General features: G+C 46.5%; 1 long non-coding RNA gene across 1 annotated transcript; it reads left to right on the forward strand.

The window, feature by feature from the left end:
• The first annotated feature begins 11,152 nt into the window (after positions 1 to 11,152).
• LOC118984529 (uncharacterized) lies at positions 11,153 to 11,763 on the forward strand. The gene is made up of 3 exons (XR_005065937.1): positions 11,153 to 11,216; positions 11,329 to 11,369; positions 11,702 to 11,763. It is a non-coding gene; the product is annotated as an uncharacterized LOC118984529 (long non-coding RNA).
• Positions 11,764 to 16,444: the final 4,681 nt, after the last annotated feature.

A 16,444-nucleotide genomic window follows, 5' to 3' on the forward strand; every position in this document is an offset into this window, starting at 1 on the left:
CAAATGATGAAACTAAAGCCCAGCAAGGAAAAGTGTCCAGTGCAAGGTCATATAGCCAGTGAATGATAGAGCTGGATATTCGGCCTGGGTGGGCTGGACGCCTCAAAGCATCATGACCACCCATCCACCTGATGGTTTTATCAACCAACCAGGAAGTCCTCTTTGCTGCTGGGACACCAGGATCTGGCATGACGCAGGAGCTCAGTAATGAAATGAGTTAGAGAGACCACAGGACAAATCCAAACCAAAAGTACCTATGAAACAACTTCTTGGCTCTCTTTAAGTGTCATGGAAGACAAAGCGAGTGAATTCAGACAGGAACACCAAATGCAATGTATGGTTCTGATTATATCCCAGATCAAAAAAGAGAAGCCCCATAAAAAACATGATGTAAATGGTTAGCAACATTTGAATATGAATTACATACTGAATAATAACATTTAATTAATGTTCAATTTCATGCATTTGTTGCATCCTAATTATGTAAGACAAGGTGAGGATGACAAGATGTACACGAAGTCTGTCTGGAAAAAGTCCAAACATTGCTAAGATAAGGAGGATGGTTCTCACGACATTGATGTGAGCTGGCAGCCAAGGAGAGCGGACTGGAATGTGCATGCGTGAACAGTGATGACTTCACTGTACTAGTCAGTGGGTGCATTAGGTGCTGTTGAGCGAACATGTGTACTGTGTGGCCATTGTATTCAAAATGACTGAGAGAGTACAGCAATCAATCTGCATCAAATTTTGCGTGAAGCTTGAACCTTCCTCCACAGAAACTATTCTGATGATTCAGAAGGCCACAGCTATGGGCAACTGACAATCGGCAGCCTAATCATGACAACATGCCTACTCATGCATCATGTCTCATGCAGAAGTTTTTGGCAAAACCTCAAATCACTCAAGTTACTTGGCCCAGGTACAGCCCAGATTTGGCATCCTGCAACTTCTGACTTTTCCCAAAACTAAAGTCACCTTTGAAAAGGAAGAAATTTCAGACCACCGATAAGGTTCAGAAGAATATGATGGGCCAGCTGATGGTGATTGGGAGAACTAAGTGAGGTGCCAAGGTGCCTGCTTTGAAGGGGATTGGGGTGTCATTGTCCTGTGTACAATCTTTCTTGTGTCTTGTATCTTCTTCAATAAATGTCTCTATCTTTCATATTACATGGCTGAATACCTTCTGGATAGCCCCCTTATATCAAAATGTTAAATACTGTTGTTTTAAGCTACTAAGTTTTAGAGTAATTTGTTTGCTACACAGCAATAGCTAACTAATACACTATTACCATTATTATGATTATTAGAATAAGTTTTATAAAGCAAATTAGTATATGGGCTTTAATAGACACTCCTGGAAGGCAGAGTTCCTGTTTCTTAGCTAGATGCTGGCACCATTCTGAATCTCAGTTTCCTCATTTGTAAAAGGGCTTTATACAGGATGTAATGAAGATGAAATGCAGGTAAACTCCTTGGCTGAGGCAGTGCACCTAAGACTGGTCAGGTTCAGGGGCCCCTGTAACGAGGAGGATGATTTTGGGGACAGAGACTGTCTCGTCTCTATCTTGTCTAGTGTCATCCCTCTCTGAGCACACGCTCTGATCCTGGTGGGCTTTTCAGCAATTATTTGTTAATACAAAATCTGTGCATCTGTGTTCTCTTTGTACACCCTGACCTTGCTTGGGGGAGTCCCTGGCCTGCGTCCTGTCTGTGTTGGCAGACTGCGTGCCCCTTGTCTGGGTCTGTGACCTTAAACCTGGGGTGTACACCCACCTGGATGCCAGTTTCATGGGGACCTCGTGGAGACTGGGTTGAGGGGCTGGGGCCTGGGAAGAGCTAGGGGAGGGAAGCAGCTTGCCTCTCTCTCCCGATCCCCCCTCCTCACTCTCCTGCCAAGTCTCCAGACCCTCTGCACAGCCACTTCTCTCCCACACTTGTCGGGAAGGAGGACTGGCAGGCGTTGCCTCGGCAACACTGGGATGCCCAGCAACAAGTCCGCCGTGTGCGTCACGTGCTCGGAGTGGGCCAATCTGAGGGCCCGCCTGGAAGCAGGTCAGCCTGGGCCAAAGTCCGCCTCCCTTCCTCCTCCCGCCCGGCAAGAGGCTCGGAGCTAATTACCGTAATTGCGGTGGGAGAGCTCCGGGCGCGCGGGAGCTGGGCCTGGGGGCTGGGGCCTGGGGGCTGGGGGGCTGGGCAGACCCGGAGGAGCTGAGCGGGGAGGGCAGATGAGTAGAACCCTCTCCCTCCTGCAGCTTCGCCAGTGCTTCCTTACCCTCCATGAAAGAGCTCGTTAAGCGCCTATTGCATACATTTACTGTAGGGGAGGAGGGTTGGCGCACTTGCAGTGCGAGTGGGAAACTGTAGCCTCCGGTGTTGGTAAATCTGAACTTGGAGGCGCGAATCAGATCAATGGGTTTAACTCTCAACATTTGGGGTCTCAAAGGAATCGCTCAATCACTGTGGGCTGTACTGACACACACACCATATCTCACTTTGTGTCAGTTTTCTCATGTACGAAAAATACACTCTTGAAGGGAGTGTATAAAAAGACAGCTCTGAGCAGATTGAGTTTGAATCCAGTCTCTGCCACCTACCGCTCTGTGACTCTAGATGAGTCCTTTACCCTCACTGAGCCTCTGATTCCTCAACAATTAAGAAACCAAACAAATAGGAGGATCTCAATATTTATTCGTGGGAGTGGTATTTATTGAGGGAATGTATGTGAAGCATACAGTAGGCATTTAATAAACAGAAACTCGCCCTGGCTGATGTAGCTCAGTGGGTTGAGCACGGGCCTGCGAACCACACAATTGTGGTTCGATTCCCAGTCAGGGCACATGCCTGGGTTGCAGGCCAGTTTCCAGCAGGGGACTTACAAGAGGCAACCATACACTGATGCTTCTCTCCTTCTCTGCTTCCCTTCCCCTTTAAAGATAAATAAATAAAATCTTAAAAACAAAAACAGAAGCTCATCATCATCATCATGGTCCCTACTTTCACTTAGGAGCTGTGAGACTTTCACGCATCAGTTAATGACTCTAAACACAGCTTTTTCCACGGATAAAATGAACAGACTAAATAGGTATGCCGAACTGGCAGCCACTGGGGTGTGTTCCCTCTATGATTTTTCAAAGACCCCAAATTGGGGACTTCCACATGAAATACCCCTGCATGAATTTGGATTTTTGATTCCCGGACCGGCTGATGTCTTAAATCCCTTCCAGTTCTTTGCTTTATTCATTCTTTCATCAACGAACATTGATTGAGCAACTACTGTGTACCTGGCCTTCTGAGTCTCAGTCCTCAGGTTCCTTGCAGAGAACACAGGCTCCAAAGACCAGCTTTATCACCAACCATAGGAATGGCCTGGGAGCTCAGCAGACCAGAGGCTGGACCTGAACTTTTTTCAGGTTCTCCAAAACTGCTTCTCACCTCCAGGCCTTTGCAACTGTGGTTCCCTTTGCACCTATTATTCCCTTGGCCTGGCAGGCTCTGTTCACCGATCGGCTCTTTCTCACCTTCCTGTCTCTGCACAAAGGGCACAGCCTCTGAGCTGCCTCCCTGACACAGGCACATCTTACTCCCTTCCACCACTGTTATTGCCAAGAATCCTGTTCCCGTCGCTTCCTTCACTGCTAGGACAGGAAGTCAAAGGAAGGATGGGGAGGGTTGTACCAAGAATTTTGTTAATGCATGAAGCACCTCTGAAAATTGAAAAGAGAGAACACATTGTTTGATATTCATTCAAGGTCCTTCCAGGACTCAGGATTGGACAGGAAACGAGGTCCATAGAGGCTTGGCTTTCCTCACTGGCTGCACAGCCTGAGAGCCACCCTTTGGAGACTGGAGGCTGGTCCCACTCAGCACACAGACACTAACCACACCACACAATGTGGCTACAGGTGTGGGCTCTGGTTTCGAACAATGCCTCTCCCTCCTTCCCTGCTGTGTGAGCCTGAGCAAGTGTCTCAATCTCTCTGTGCCCACTTCCACCTCCAGGAAGTGGGGCCAACAATACCAAGCTTAATGTAAGGATCAGACAAGGTAGAGAGAGCCCTTACCTAGTAAGTGCTCAATAAATGGTAGCTCGCATTACTATTTAAACAGAAGAGGGGTTTATGGAAAGGATGTTGTGAGAGCCAGAGAACCAACAGGAAAGCAAGAAAATTGGTTTTGGAAACTGGCAGGTGTGCGAGCGGAATTGTTCAGGGGAGCAACAGGATGGCTTGGGGGAAACATTCAGCTCCAGCCAGTCACCTTCTCTTGGTGTGACCATAAGCTAGCAATCTTACCTCTGTGTTCTTCTTGTTCCCCCTCAGGGACAAAACCATATTCTGGCCTCTTGGATGGATGTGCGAACAGAGCAGATAACGTGAAAAGGGTTCCAGAAGGTTCTGGAAGCCCTGAACCTGGTACATACAGCAATATCCCTTAATATCTACTGTTAGGGCCCAACGTTTGTGGGACATTGTGCTTGTTGCTAGGGCTACAAAGAAGTATGGGAGAGCCAAGAAAGAGTGTGCCAGAGAGAGGGGTGGGAAAGCCTTATTCGAGTCCTGCTGGATCCCTGCCGGGTTTTATGAACTGGAGAAAGTTGCTTTCCCTGTCTGGGCCACATCCAGATCCCTCCTCTGCCCCCTACTTGCTGAGTGTCCTTGGGGAATGTCTCCACTCCTCTAAGCCTTGGTTTCCACATCTGAAAAATGAGATTCAGTAATTAATTATGCTGCACAATGGCTATGAGAAGTGAGGTAGAGCATTCATTCATTCGATGACTATTGATTCCAGACATTGGGAGAGACAGTGGGATTAAAATGGGCCAGATCCTTGCCCTTGGATGATCCATAAAGCTCTTAGACACATAAGTGAGCGTCAGCATTATAATAATCATTATACATAGTTTTTCAGTATGCATGTATATATTATCATATATTTTATTATATGTAAAATGTGCAGTGCTCAGCACAAAGTAGATGCTCAGGAAACACTAGCTGGCATTATTGCAGTAATCCCAGGATACACATTGTGAGATTCTCTCATCTCCCTCCGGGTCTGAAGTGTTAAGTGCCTGGGGTAATTCTCACTGGGGGCGGGGGTTACTGAGACCTTCATTAGGGATTCCCTGGAGGCCTCAGGTGAGGAGGGTGGCCTGTGTGTGGTCCTGTTTGTGTGTTCTGCCCCTTCTGGGTAAATGCCTTCATTAATCTCCCCCTGCCTGGGCTGGAGGGTCAGGTTTCAGGCGCGAGGCAGATGTTGTCCAGAGTAGCCCTGTTTCCTTAATCCTCAGGGCTCCAGAAACTGTCCTTAAAACAGAGAACAACAGGCTTGCTGAGGCCACCATCTGTGCAGTCTTGATACATAAATGCTCATGAGGGTGGCAGGAGCGAGGTCTCTATAGTAACGGCTGAGGAAGGGGCTGTGTGTGTGTGTGCACATATCAAGCAGGGAACAGGGAGGAAGAATCACCCAAGACCCTTATTCCTAAATCTTTTTTTCTACTGTGATGAGCTTTTAATTAATACTCATTGCTGGCTTATTACCCCTGGAGATAATTAGCTACTGTTCCTAACTGGAGCCCTCGTGGGGGACATTCTTTAATGAGACTCAGTCATTTCTGTCCACCTGCTCCTGCCCTTCTCCTGGGACACAGGCAAATGTTGCAGATCCTATGGAGCCAGAGGGGAGAAAACAGAGCAAAGGGGACCCTCACTGAGATTCCCAGTGAGATGACAAGGGTAGAACCCAAATTAGCAAGGGCATAGTAAGTGATTGAAAACCACCAGCTATGGCTATTATGGAAGGCAGAGTGGAGCCTCCTAAGGGGCCAGTGTTTGCAAGAGAAAGTCACTGCCTCTCTTTAAATGGACCAGTCAGACCCAAAGGTAAGCAAAAGAGGTGAGAGGAGGAAGGACTCTGCAAACAAGTGGTCTTGAGTCTAAATGTGTCAAGTCCAGAGTCTCCTCTTGACCTTTGCACATTATGGTCCTTCTATTAGTAAGATAATTCCTGCAACTTCACCTAGCTCACTCCTTCTTAGCCATAGGTCTCAGTTTATACAGTGGTACCTCCTCCAGGAAGCCCCCTTTGGTTTGCCCCCCATCTTCCTCCATCTGGACTGTGGCAGGTGACCCCCCTGGGTTCTCACAGCACCCCAAGTCTCTTCAATCACAGCATTGTTCACTTTGAGCTGTGATAGCCTGGGAGTATCTGTCTCTTCAACTAGGTTTTTTGTTGAAGATTATGTAGGATTGCGTTCTCCTCTATGTACTGCTAAGTGAAAACAACATTTTTCAAGATGTGTATAGAATGCTACCTTATGTATTAAAAGGGGAAGAAGACACTGCACACTGCGTAGGTGGCTAAAAAAGAAGCCAACAACACCAAGTGCTAACAAAGATTCCAACCAAAAAAACATTCATCCACTGTTCTTGGGAATGCAAAATAGTGCAGCCACTTTGGAAAAAAAGTTGGGCAGATTCTTAAAAGTCAAATATACCCACCTGACCATAGAGGCTCTGTTGGTTGGGTATCATCCTGCAAAGCAAAAGATTGTCAGTTTGATGCCTGGGTTGTGAGTTTGGGTCCCTGGTTGGGGCATGTATGAGAGGTGACCAATCAATGTTTCTCTTTCACATAGATGTTTCTCTCCTTCTCTTTCTCCTTCCCTTTCCCACTCTCTAAAAAGAAATAAAATCTTTTAAAAAGCATATCTTTACCATATGACCCAGATATCTCAGTCCTATGTATCTCTGGAGAGAAATCAAAACATACTGTCCACACAAACACCTATATGTGAATATGTCTAGCAGCTTTATTCATAATCCCCCAAACCCAGAGACGTCCCTGAACCCAGTGTTCCGGCACTGGTGAATGGCTAACCAAACTATCCTCCACCCACATAATGGAATGCCACACAGTAATAAGAAGAAGCTAATTCCTGATACACAACAACATGGATGAATCTCCAATGCATTGTGAAGAGTGAAAGAAGCCAGAAACTGTAAGCTGCATATCATGTGACTCCATTTAAATGATGTTCTGGAAAAAGCAAAACTATAAGGATGGCAATCAGAGCAGCAGTTACCAGTAATTAGAAATGGGGTGGAGTATGCCAGGGGGCACAAGGGAACGTTTTGGGGTGACGGAAACTGTTCTGTATCTTGACTATAGCGTTGGATACATAACTGTGCATTTGTCAAAATTTATAGAACTGTACACCTAAAAATATGAATGTTACTGTTTATAAATTACACCTTAATATACCTAGCTTTAAAAGTGAATTCTGCCCTGGCTGGTGTGGCTCTGGTGAGCGCCGACCTGTGAACTGAAAGATCACCAGTTCAGTTCCAAGTCAGGGCACATGGCTGGGGCTGGTCCCCAGCTGGGGGAGTGTGAGAGGCGACAGATCGATGTGTCTCTCACACATCTATGTTTCTCTCCTCTCTTTCTCCCTTCCTTCCCCTCTCTCTAAAAATAATAAATAAAATTATTTTAAAAACCTTAATTCTTAAAGTAAAAATAAGGTCATGTGTGGGGAGGGTGATGTATAAAATCATATATGTGTGAGGACCTCTGGAAGGGACAGGGAAAGGAATGGACAGTTGATAGAGTTTAGGTTGCAGACAGAAGTTGCAGACAGGGTTCCCATCCCAGCTACAACCCCTGATCACTGAGGTCTATGGGAAAGCAGGCTTGCCTTTGTCACACCTGTAAAACAGGGCATTTCACATCTGCTCTGCAGCACAGAAGAACTGACAGATGGAAGAATCTCCAAATCCTCGGCATGAAGACTTTCTCTGCTCTCCAGGAGGTACAGAGGAGACCACAAGTTAAGGCAATATTAGGGGTGGAAGAGTGGTGATGGGCATGAGTTTTGGAGCCAAGAGACAGATCTGTGTTTAAATTCCAGCTCTGCCTCTTGACAGCTAGAGTTATCTTGTTACTACAAGCCCAACTCTCGGCAAAAGAGATGGGAAACAGGACAATGAAGCGCATTGCACCATCCTGAACTGAATCCCAATTTGTGAAGAAATTCCATAAAGGACAGTATAGAGGCAACTGACAAAACTGGAATGTAGACTAAAGATTAGAGGGTAGTGTTGTCACAATTTTAACTTCATGGTTGTGATTACCTCATTGTAGTTACATAGGAAACTGTCCGTGACCTTGGGGAATGTATGCTGAAGTGTTTAAGAATGAAGGGGCAGTTCTGTCTGCCACTTATATGGTTGAAGTAGAGACAAAGATATATGTAGAGAAAAAGGCAAAGATGAAATGAATGTTGGCAAAATGTTCACAATGGGTGGGTGCATCTGAGCAAAGATGATATGGAAGTTCATTGCACTTTCTTGCAACTTTCTTGTGAGTTTTAATATTTTTTCAAAATGAAAAGGAAAAGAAGAGGAAGAAATGAACAAACAAAGCAGCCATTTCCAGGCTACAGTCCCATTTCTGCTTTTTCCTTTGTAGCAAGTTCTCTGCTTCTTTGGAACTGTGAAGCCAGAATGAGCCTCTGCATGGGAGGCAGAATGAAGAAGTTAGGGTATTCCTGATGAGTCATACACTTGACAGTGAATTTACTGAGTACCTACTATGTGTCAGAATTCCAAATAGCTTCTGCACCCTCTCCCCATGGGTTTGACTGGACTTTTCCCCAGTGCATCAATGGAGTTAAACCTGAGTTTGGGTATCTTTGCTGACAATCTTATCTGACATTCCTGGATCCATGGGTGATCAGCAGGCAGCTCACTTGTGAGCTCAAATTCCACAAAAGGAACAGCCCTCTTAGGGGACTTTCACACTGGGGAGAGCACAAGCTAGGACACAATTCCCCCATTGTCATGCATACTATTTTTGAGAAGAGTTACTTTTCCTATCCTCACCCTCCCTAAAGGAAGGTTAGTTGCTGAATTAATAAATGTGCCTCCCCCAGTGCCTAATACAATAAAGTTGTTTTGAGTAAATGGATAGAGTATCTCAGAAAATAACAATAACTACATTATTCGAAAATTTGGCAGGTCCAAACAATTTTTCTAATGCTGTGACAAGCTTCACTGGAGCCTGAGACAAAAAGAAAAAATCAGGAATGCAGATCCTGTCTTTATTTAAAATGTTGATATTTTGTTTATCATGGATTTTGTGCATTAATTTTTATTTTTTAAAACATTGCATTGAAAAAATATGTATTTATTTATTTATTTAGTTAGTTAGTTATTTTAGGGTGTATCTTCCCTTTTTTAAAAGATTTTATTTATTTATCTTTAGAGAGGAAAGGAAGGAGAGAAGGAGAGAAACATCAGTGTATGGTTGCCTCTTGTGAGTCCCCCGCTGGGGGGACTAACAGGGATGTGCCCTAACAGGGAATCGAAAACTGCGATCGTGTGGTTCGCAAGCCCATGCTCAATCCACCTAGCTACACCAGCCAGGGCTGAAAAAATATTTATTTATTTTTATTTTGAATTGTGGTTTTTTAATATATATATTTTATTTATTTTTAGAGAGGGAAAAGGAGGGAGAAAGAAAGAGAGAGAAACATCAATGTGTGTGAGAGATACATAGATTGGATGCCTCTCACACGCCCCAACTGGGGACCTGGGCTGCAATCCAGGCATGTGCACTGACTGGGAATCAAACCGGCGACCTTCCAGTTTGCAGGCCTGTGCTCAATCCACTGAGCCACACTAGCAAGGGCATGAATCAAAACAGTATTTATTTTGATTACTGAGGGGTTTTTTTTTGTGTGTGTGTCCCCTTAAATTTTGTTCTCAAGGCTAGTGCCTCTCTCACCTTAGTCCTGGCCCTGATTATTTATTTCCGACATGCAATCTACACCATAGCATTATTTTTCCATCACAATGCTTTGAGAAGATACTACCATTATCACCATTTTACAGTTGAGGAAGCTGAAGCACAGAGAGGTTCAGCTGTGCCCAAAGTCTCACAGCAAGGAGAAGAAAAATCTCAACTTGAACCCAAGTTTGGGTGGGTTTTTTCTTTTCTTTTTTTTTTTTTTTGTCACAGAGCCTTCTCAGTAAAGCAAAAACAATCAACTAAGTTACAAGGTGGGTGTTGGGTCAAGAAATCAGGAGGTCTGGACTTGAGTCCCACCTCTGCTCCAGGCTCCTCTGAACCCTACATTCACACAGACCTCAGTTTCCCACCTGGAACTGGACTTAAATATTCTGACCCTCACCTGTTTTACCCCCAACACAATTTACCAGCTTTCTCTCCTGATCCAGCAATGGCACAAGCTGGACATGGGGAGAAACAGGTACTGACAGCCAGAACTCCTAAGCCTCGGAGCTCTGAGGTCCAGGAAGGGGTTGGGCCAAGCTCAGAGATCCAGGAGGGGGTTGGGCCAGGTGGGGAGATCCTAGGGGCTACAATGAGTGTCCCCTTCCTCTTTAGAAAATCCCCAACCCAGTTTTTGGGCAGATGCCAGTCTTTTATTCTGAAGCCGAGGCCACAACCTATGAGGTAATCTTTGGAGCTGCATTCGAGGCAGAGTCCCATTGGCCCACTGGCGAAGCCCCTCCCCGGGTTCCCGGTGTCCCGCCTTCCCCAAAGCCCATAAAAGAGCAGTCCCCGCCTCAGCAGTCACTGGACACCTGCATCTGCCTACAATACTGGAAGGAGGTGAGACACCCAAGGGAGGGACTTAAGCCGCGTGGAAGAAGGGTGGTCGGGAGGACCTGGTACCCTGGGTATGGGGCTGGCTTGCAGGTCAGCACATGGACATCTTCCCAAAAAGCGACAAAGACGGCGAAGTTTGACGGTCTGGAGAGCAGAGATCAGCCGGGCTGAGTATCTGGTAGGTAAGACCTGGGACCTGGCACGAGGTAAGGTATGAATCCTAGTTGCAACCTCTCCGAGTTTTCCCCCCCTTGCCATTATGAAGAGCCCCAGGAGGAGGATCGGAAAGAAAAGAAATTTGGAGGAGTGGGTTCCCAAGAGTCAGAGGAACAGAGAACGGAGGGGAGTGGGTTGAGCCGAGGAAGAGAGGAAAGTTAAGTTTTTCTTCAGCACGGAGGCTAAGGACAGCTGTCCGATGACCGCGGAAGGAAATTGCTGTTTATTTCAGCACTGGGGCTCCGGACAGCGCCTCTCGGGGTCCAGGAAGGGAACCGCGACCTGCTTCAGCACAAGGTTCTGGACAGCTCCGGGAGGGGTCCCCGGCAGACTTCGTTTCAGCACTAGGACACAGGACAGCTCCCCAGGTGAAGGAGAACCCCACTACCTTGCTGGGGGAACAGAGTGTGGTCTGCGGTATTTGATGTTTCTGAAGACTTGCCCCTCATTTAATGTATTTTTCAACGCATTATTTTACAGATGAGATAAAACCGCACACAGAAACCTGTAATTCCCAACAGGTTAAAAAGACCAATCCTTAGGATTGTGGGGAAACAGATGCCTGCCAAGGTGACATTATTGTGGCCTTTCTAGACTTCTGTGGGAAACACTGTGTCAAGCGTTTTTTTACATACATTATATCTTGCCATCTTCCACCTTCGGATGTGGGGGTTATTACATCCAGGTGACAAATGAGGAAACTGAGACCCAGAGAGAGGCAGATATCTAGCTAGCCTGAGAGGTCTCAGGCCAAGGGCGAACCTGTAAGTCAACCTCACAGCCATCCAATTACAAATCCATGTTTCATGAGTGGGAGTTGGGTCCTTGGAGATCAGACCCTTTCACTCCCCAGGAGGACCAGGAATGGAAGAGAGGAGACAGTGGAGAAGCAAGAAGTCCACGTGATACAACTTGGCTCAGGTAAGAGGAAAGAGCTGGGTTGGGGAACTCAGACACAGGGCAAAGTGTGGCAAAGAAGACTGGAGCGGTTGTGGTCTAGTGCTGTGTGGAAGACTAGTGATTTTGTTGTTCTGCTGTACTATGACAACAAGTCACAGCTTCCTCACAGCGTGGACTCCCATCGACCTCTGCCCAAGATGGACAAGCAAGTGTATGGGGCAGAGAGCCAGGAAGGAATCACTTCCACTCAGGGGGTGAGCTGCCTAACTTCGTGGGACAAGAGCAGGGGAGGGAATAAAACAGGGCCATGCTCCCCTTGAACACATACCAATGTGTTATGCATGGTGTTGGCCATGTCATTCATATGCCACCCATGGGCCTGAAAATACAAAGTATCTGACTCTGAACTCAGGGCTTTGACCACCTCCCTACACTTTCCTGGGGAATCAATGAGGGAATGGTGCTCCCAAGACCAGGATTCTACTGAGACATTTCAATAAAAATTCTAGGAATAATTTATTTTCTCCCCAACCCTACCACCAGTTCCACAGGCCAACTACAGGACAGTGTAAATTTGTGGCTGATAAGTGAGTTGTCATCAAGGCTCACTCCCAGTTCTCTGAGACATCCTAATCAAACCATAGACACTACATCGAAGTCGTTCCAGTCTCAGAGCCTTTGCTGCTTCCTCATCTTGGAATGCTCTGCTTCCCACAGTGCCCCGCGGCTCCCTCTGACTTCTTATCCAAGCTTCATTTCATCAATGGAAACTTTCCTGTGGCCTCACCATCCTCCTTGTCAAGTCCGTATATGCTCATAGATCTGGATACCTTCTCTCCAGCACTTACTCCAATTACCGTTAACTTCACAAAAACTGTCTGTTGCTCTCATTATACTGTGAGCTCCGTGGGGGCAGAGAACGTATTTGTATTTTTTCACTTCTGTCTCCCCAGCACCCAAACCATGGCTTGCCATGCAGCAGATGCTCAATAAATGTTGGTTGAGTCAATAAAGACATCAGAGAATAAACCAATGCATTAATCAATACATGAACTGATGGCCCCGGCTGGTGTGGCTCAGTGGATTGAGTGCCATCTTGTGAATGGAAAGGTTACCAGTTCAATTCCCAGTCAGGGTTCATGCCTGGGTTGTGAGCCAGGTCCCCAGTTGGGGGTGTGCAAGAGGCAATTGATAGATGTCTCTCTCCCTCTCTTTCCCCCTCCCTTCCCCCTCTCTAAAAATAAACAAATAAAATATTTTTTAAAAATAAATGAATTGATGGTTTCAGCACACACACGAAGATTCTGCTTTTCCTTGGTCTTCCCCAGAGAGATACCATAGGGTGCTGCAAGTGTTTATTGGGGAGTGTGATTAAATTTGTGGACACTCAAGGGCCAGCCAGCCAACTAATAGCCCCAGGAGAGAGCCAGGCTCATTTAATTAGCGATTACCAGGCATTGATTCCTCATTAGCTCTGGCAACCCCTGTCTCCCTTCTCAGCCCCAGACAAATGAAATCTCTCTCTCTCTCTCCGGGAGTACTGCCTCAGTGAGTTCATTAACAAGCAGAGAAAATACAATTACAAGACACCTACATGCCAGAGGCACTTTGAGAATGAGTGGGGAAAGGGGTTCAGTGTCTGGGTTAAGGCTAATTGTGAGAGATTTTTGTTATATATAGAATCACCCTTTGGGAATGGGAGAGCATTCAGACTCCAAAAAAAAAAAAAAGACACCCAGATACTGCCCTTTAGGGATGCCCAGGAAAGAAGAAGAGATTCTGCCCTGGTAGTTCTATGAACACCCCACTGCATGCCTCACAGTCACTCCAAATTAACCATTTCAAACTGAACACCTGACCCACCTGACCCCCACCTCACCCCTCCTCCATGCTTCCATCCATGTGGCAGCCTCTCCACATCCCAGAGTCCCTCCCCTCCTCATCCATTTCTCTGACCCTGCATTTGCCAAGGGGAGTCATTCTGAGCAAATCCATTCTCTTCTCCAGCCCTCTGCCTCCATCATTGCCTGCTTGTCTCACAGTCTCTTTCCTGCCCAAAATACATACACAGTCAATTTATTCTCCACATACCTTGAAGGGTCTTTCTAGAACACGAATCTGGCCAAGTTCCATCATTGCCATTAACTCTTCCAAGACTCCCATTGCCTGCAGGATGAAATTCAAATTTCAAAATGCAGCCTGTCCTTTCCTGGGTGAGAGTATTGCTTATCATTTTCCCACTAGCTACACTCAACAACTAGCCCACCCAGGACCATTTTGGATTTCTCTAGGAAGCTCATAGACCATGCAGATTCCTGGGACCCTCCCAGTTTCAATAAAGCCAGAGGTGGGGTAGGTCCCAGCATCTGCATTTTGAACAGCTTCCCCACTGATTCTTAAAAGAAAACAACTTTTATTTATTGATGAGAAAGAGAAATATCAATTTGTTGTTTCACTTACTTATGCATTCATTGGTTTCTTCTTGTATGTGCCCTGACCAGAGTCTGAACCCACAACCTTGGTGTATAGGGATGATGCTCTTACTGAGCTACCTGGCCAGGGCCCCACTGATTCTAATTTAGGGGAACCCTTCCTTTGATAAAAAATTACCACCAACATTTATTTCTCCCAAATACTCCTGGGAGGGGGAAACTCGTTTACTCTCGCCAGTCTCATTATTACCCCCCATCGTGCCCAGATCACTGTTAGCACCCAGTACGTTCTCCGTTGTGATAAACACTGGTGTCTGAGACCCTTTTCCAGACACAGAAACACGAAGGCCACATGGAGCTGAGAACATCTGATCTGAAGGGACGACCCATTGAGATTTCTTATTACATCTGGTCAGTGTCCAATTATCTTCATTCGGGATTCCATGAACGTGGAGCCTGAGACAAGGAAAGTGATTCCAGGAACGAAGGAACCAGAGAGTGAGGCAAAGAAGCAGGGAGTACCAACATGTGGGGATACAGTCCAATTACTCGAACAGACTCAAAATAGCAATGGCTTAAACAAGGGGAAGTTGATTTTCTTCCCTTTGACTCAGCAACTCCATGCCTAGACTTACACACGAGAAATGAATACGTACTTCCACAGAATGAAGGAAAGAAAGAAGAGAGGGAGGGACGCCAATCAGTTTCTCTTGAGCAGCTGATGAAGTCCACACCTGGGTCACATCCCTTATCAGCCCTCATGCTCAAGGGCCACTGGGCACTTGCTTTGCCCTGGTTTCCAGCACCCAGGGCTAGAGACGGCCCTGTTGTCCTGGAGCTTGGAAAATTGTTTAAATTAGCAATGCCAGGAAGCCCAGAAAGCCTAACTAACCCAACAGGCTTTCCCTGCACAAGCCGCCCCACACAGCTCCAGTTTACTGTCCCCCCACCCGGTCCCTGAGGTATGCCTTGCCTTCTCTTCTTCGGAGCCCCGGGGAACAAAGCATCTGCCTTCATTGCATCTGAGTGTCATTGTGTTGTGTTTCTCCATAAAAACTTTAAATCTCACAAAATAAATAAACAGAGCATAATATTTGCATTTTAACCATCTTAAAGTGGCAATTCAGAGGGATGTAGAACTTTACAAAGTTTTGCAACCATCACCACCACCCAGTTAATTCTGGAACATTCCATCACCCCCAAAGAACACAGTTTCTATTAAGCATTCACTCCCCATCCCCCTCTTCCTGCAGCCCCTGGCAACCATTAATGTGTTTTCTGTCTCTGTGGATTTGCCTCTTCTGGGCATTTCATTTCAATGGACACAGACTATGTGGCCTTTCGTGCCTGGCTTTTTTCACAAGCAGCATGTGTTCAGGGTTCATCCATGTTTTAGTGGGCATCTGGGCTTCATTCCTTTTATATGGCTGAATAATACTATGCTGGACGGATATACTAGGTTTTCTAAAATCCAGATACTGCTTCAATAGCTTTAGATACATTAGCTCCTATGAGGTAGGTGCCATTAGTAGACTCCATTTGATAGGAGGGGAAACCGAGGCTCAAAGAAGTGCAGCAAGTTGTGCAGAGCCCGGACTTGAATGTTGGAAGTGTGCATCCGGTGTCTGCATTTGGAGCTGCTGTCTTACACTCTTTCCCACAATCTGGTACACACAGATAATGCGGCAACTGTGACATGTCCCTCTGTCATTTCCACAGGGGAGGAGGCCAAGATGTAGACAGGAATGGAGACTTGTGGTCACACAGCAAGTCATCTTCAGCCAAGGCTGGAGAGGGGTGTGAGGGCAGAACTCAGAGGCTGCATCATCTAGGGAGGGTGGGGGGTCTGCCAGAGAGGGCGCTGATTATATCCTGTATCTTAATAGATCCTTCAAAAGAGAGTGGCTTGGGTTTCCATGACAACAGGCAGGCAGCATCACAAGGAAATAGCTGAGTTTCCTCCCCCAATCCACATCTGGCTCAGGAATCTGTTCTCTTCCATGCCTGTCTTCCTGGATCCAGAGAGAACACCTGCATGGGTGGTCAGAGCCCACACCTGCTGGTATACGCCGACACCCCTCTCCCTGGCCCTGCCCCAGCGGAGTGATGGAGGGATGGACAGAAACAGAGCACACTGGGCACATGTGCAAAGTGAGGCAGAAGGAACTGGGCACAGAGAAGGGTTCCAGGGGCCTCCATATCACCCCAAGTTTTCCCAGTAACATGGCCGATCAGCCAAGGGTTTGAAGAAAGCTTTGGGATGG

This window comes from Sturnira hondurensis, unplaced genomic scaffold (genome assembly GCF_014824575.4).
Source record: "Sturnira hondurensis isolate 20B ecotype Veracruz unplaced genomic scaffold, ASM1482457v3 Scaffold0003693, whole genome shotgun sequence".
NCBI classification, from domain to species: Eukaryota; Metazoa; Chordata; class Mammalia; order Chiroptera; family Phyllostomidae; genus Sturnira; species Sturnira hondurensis.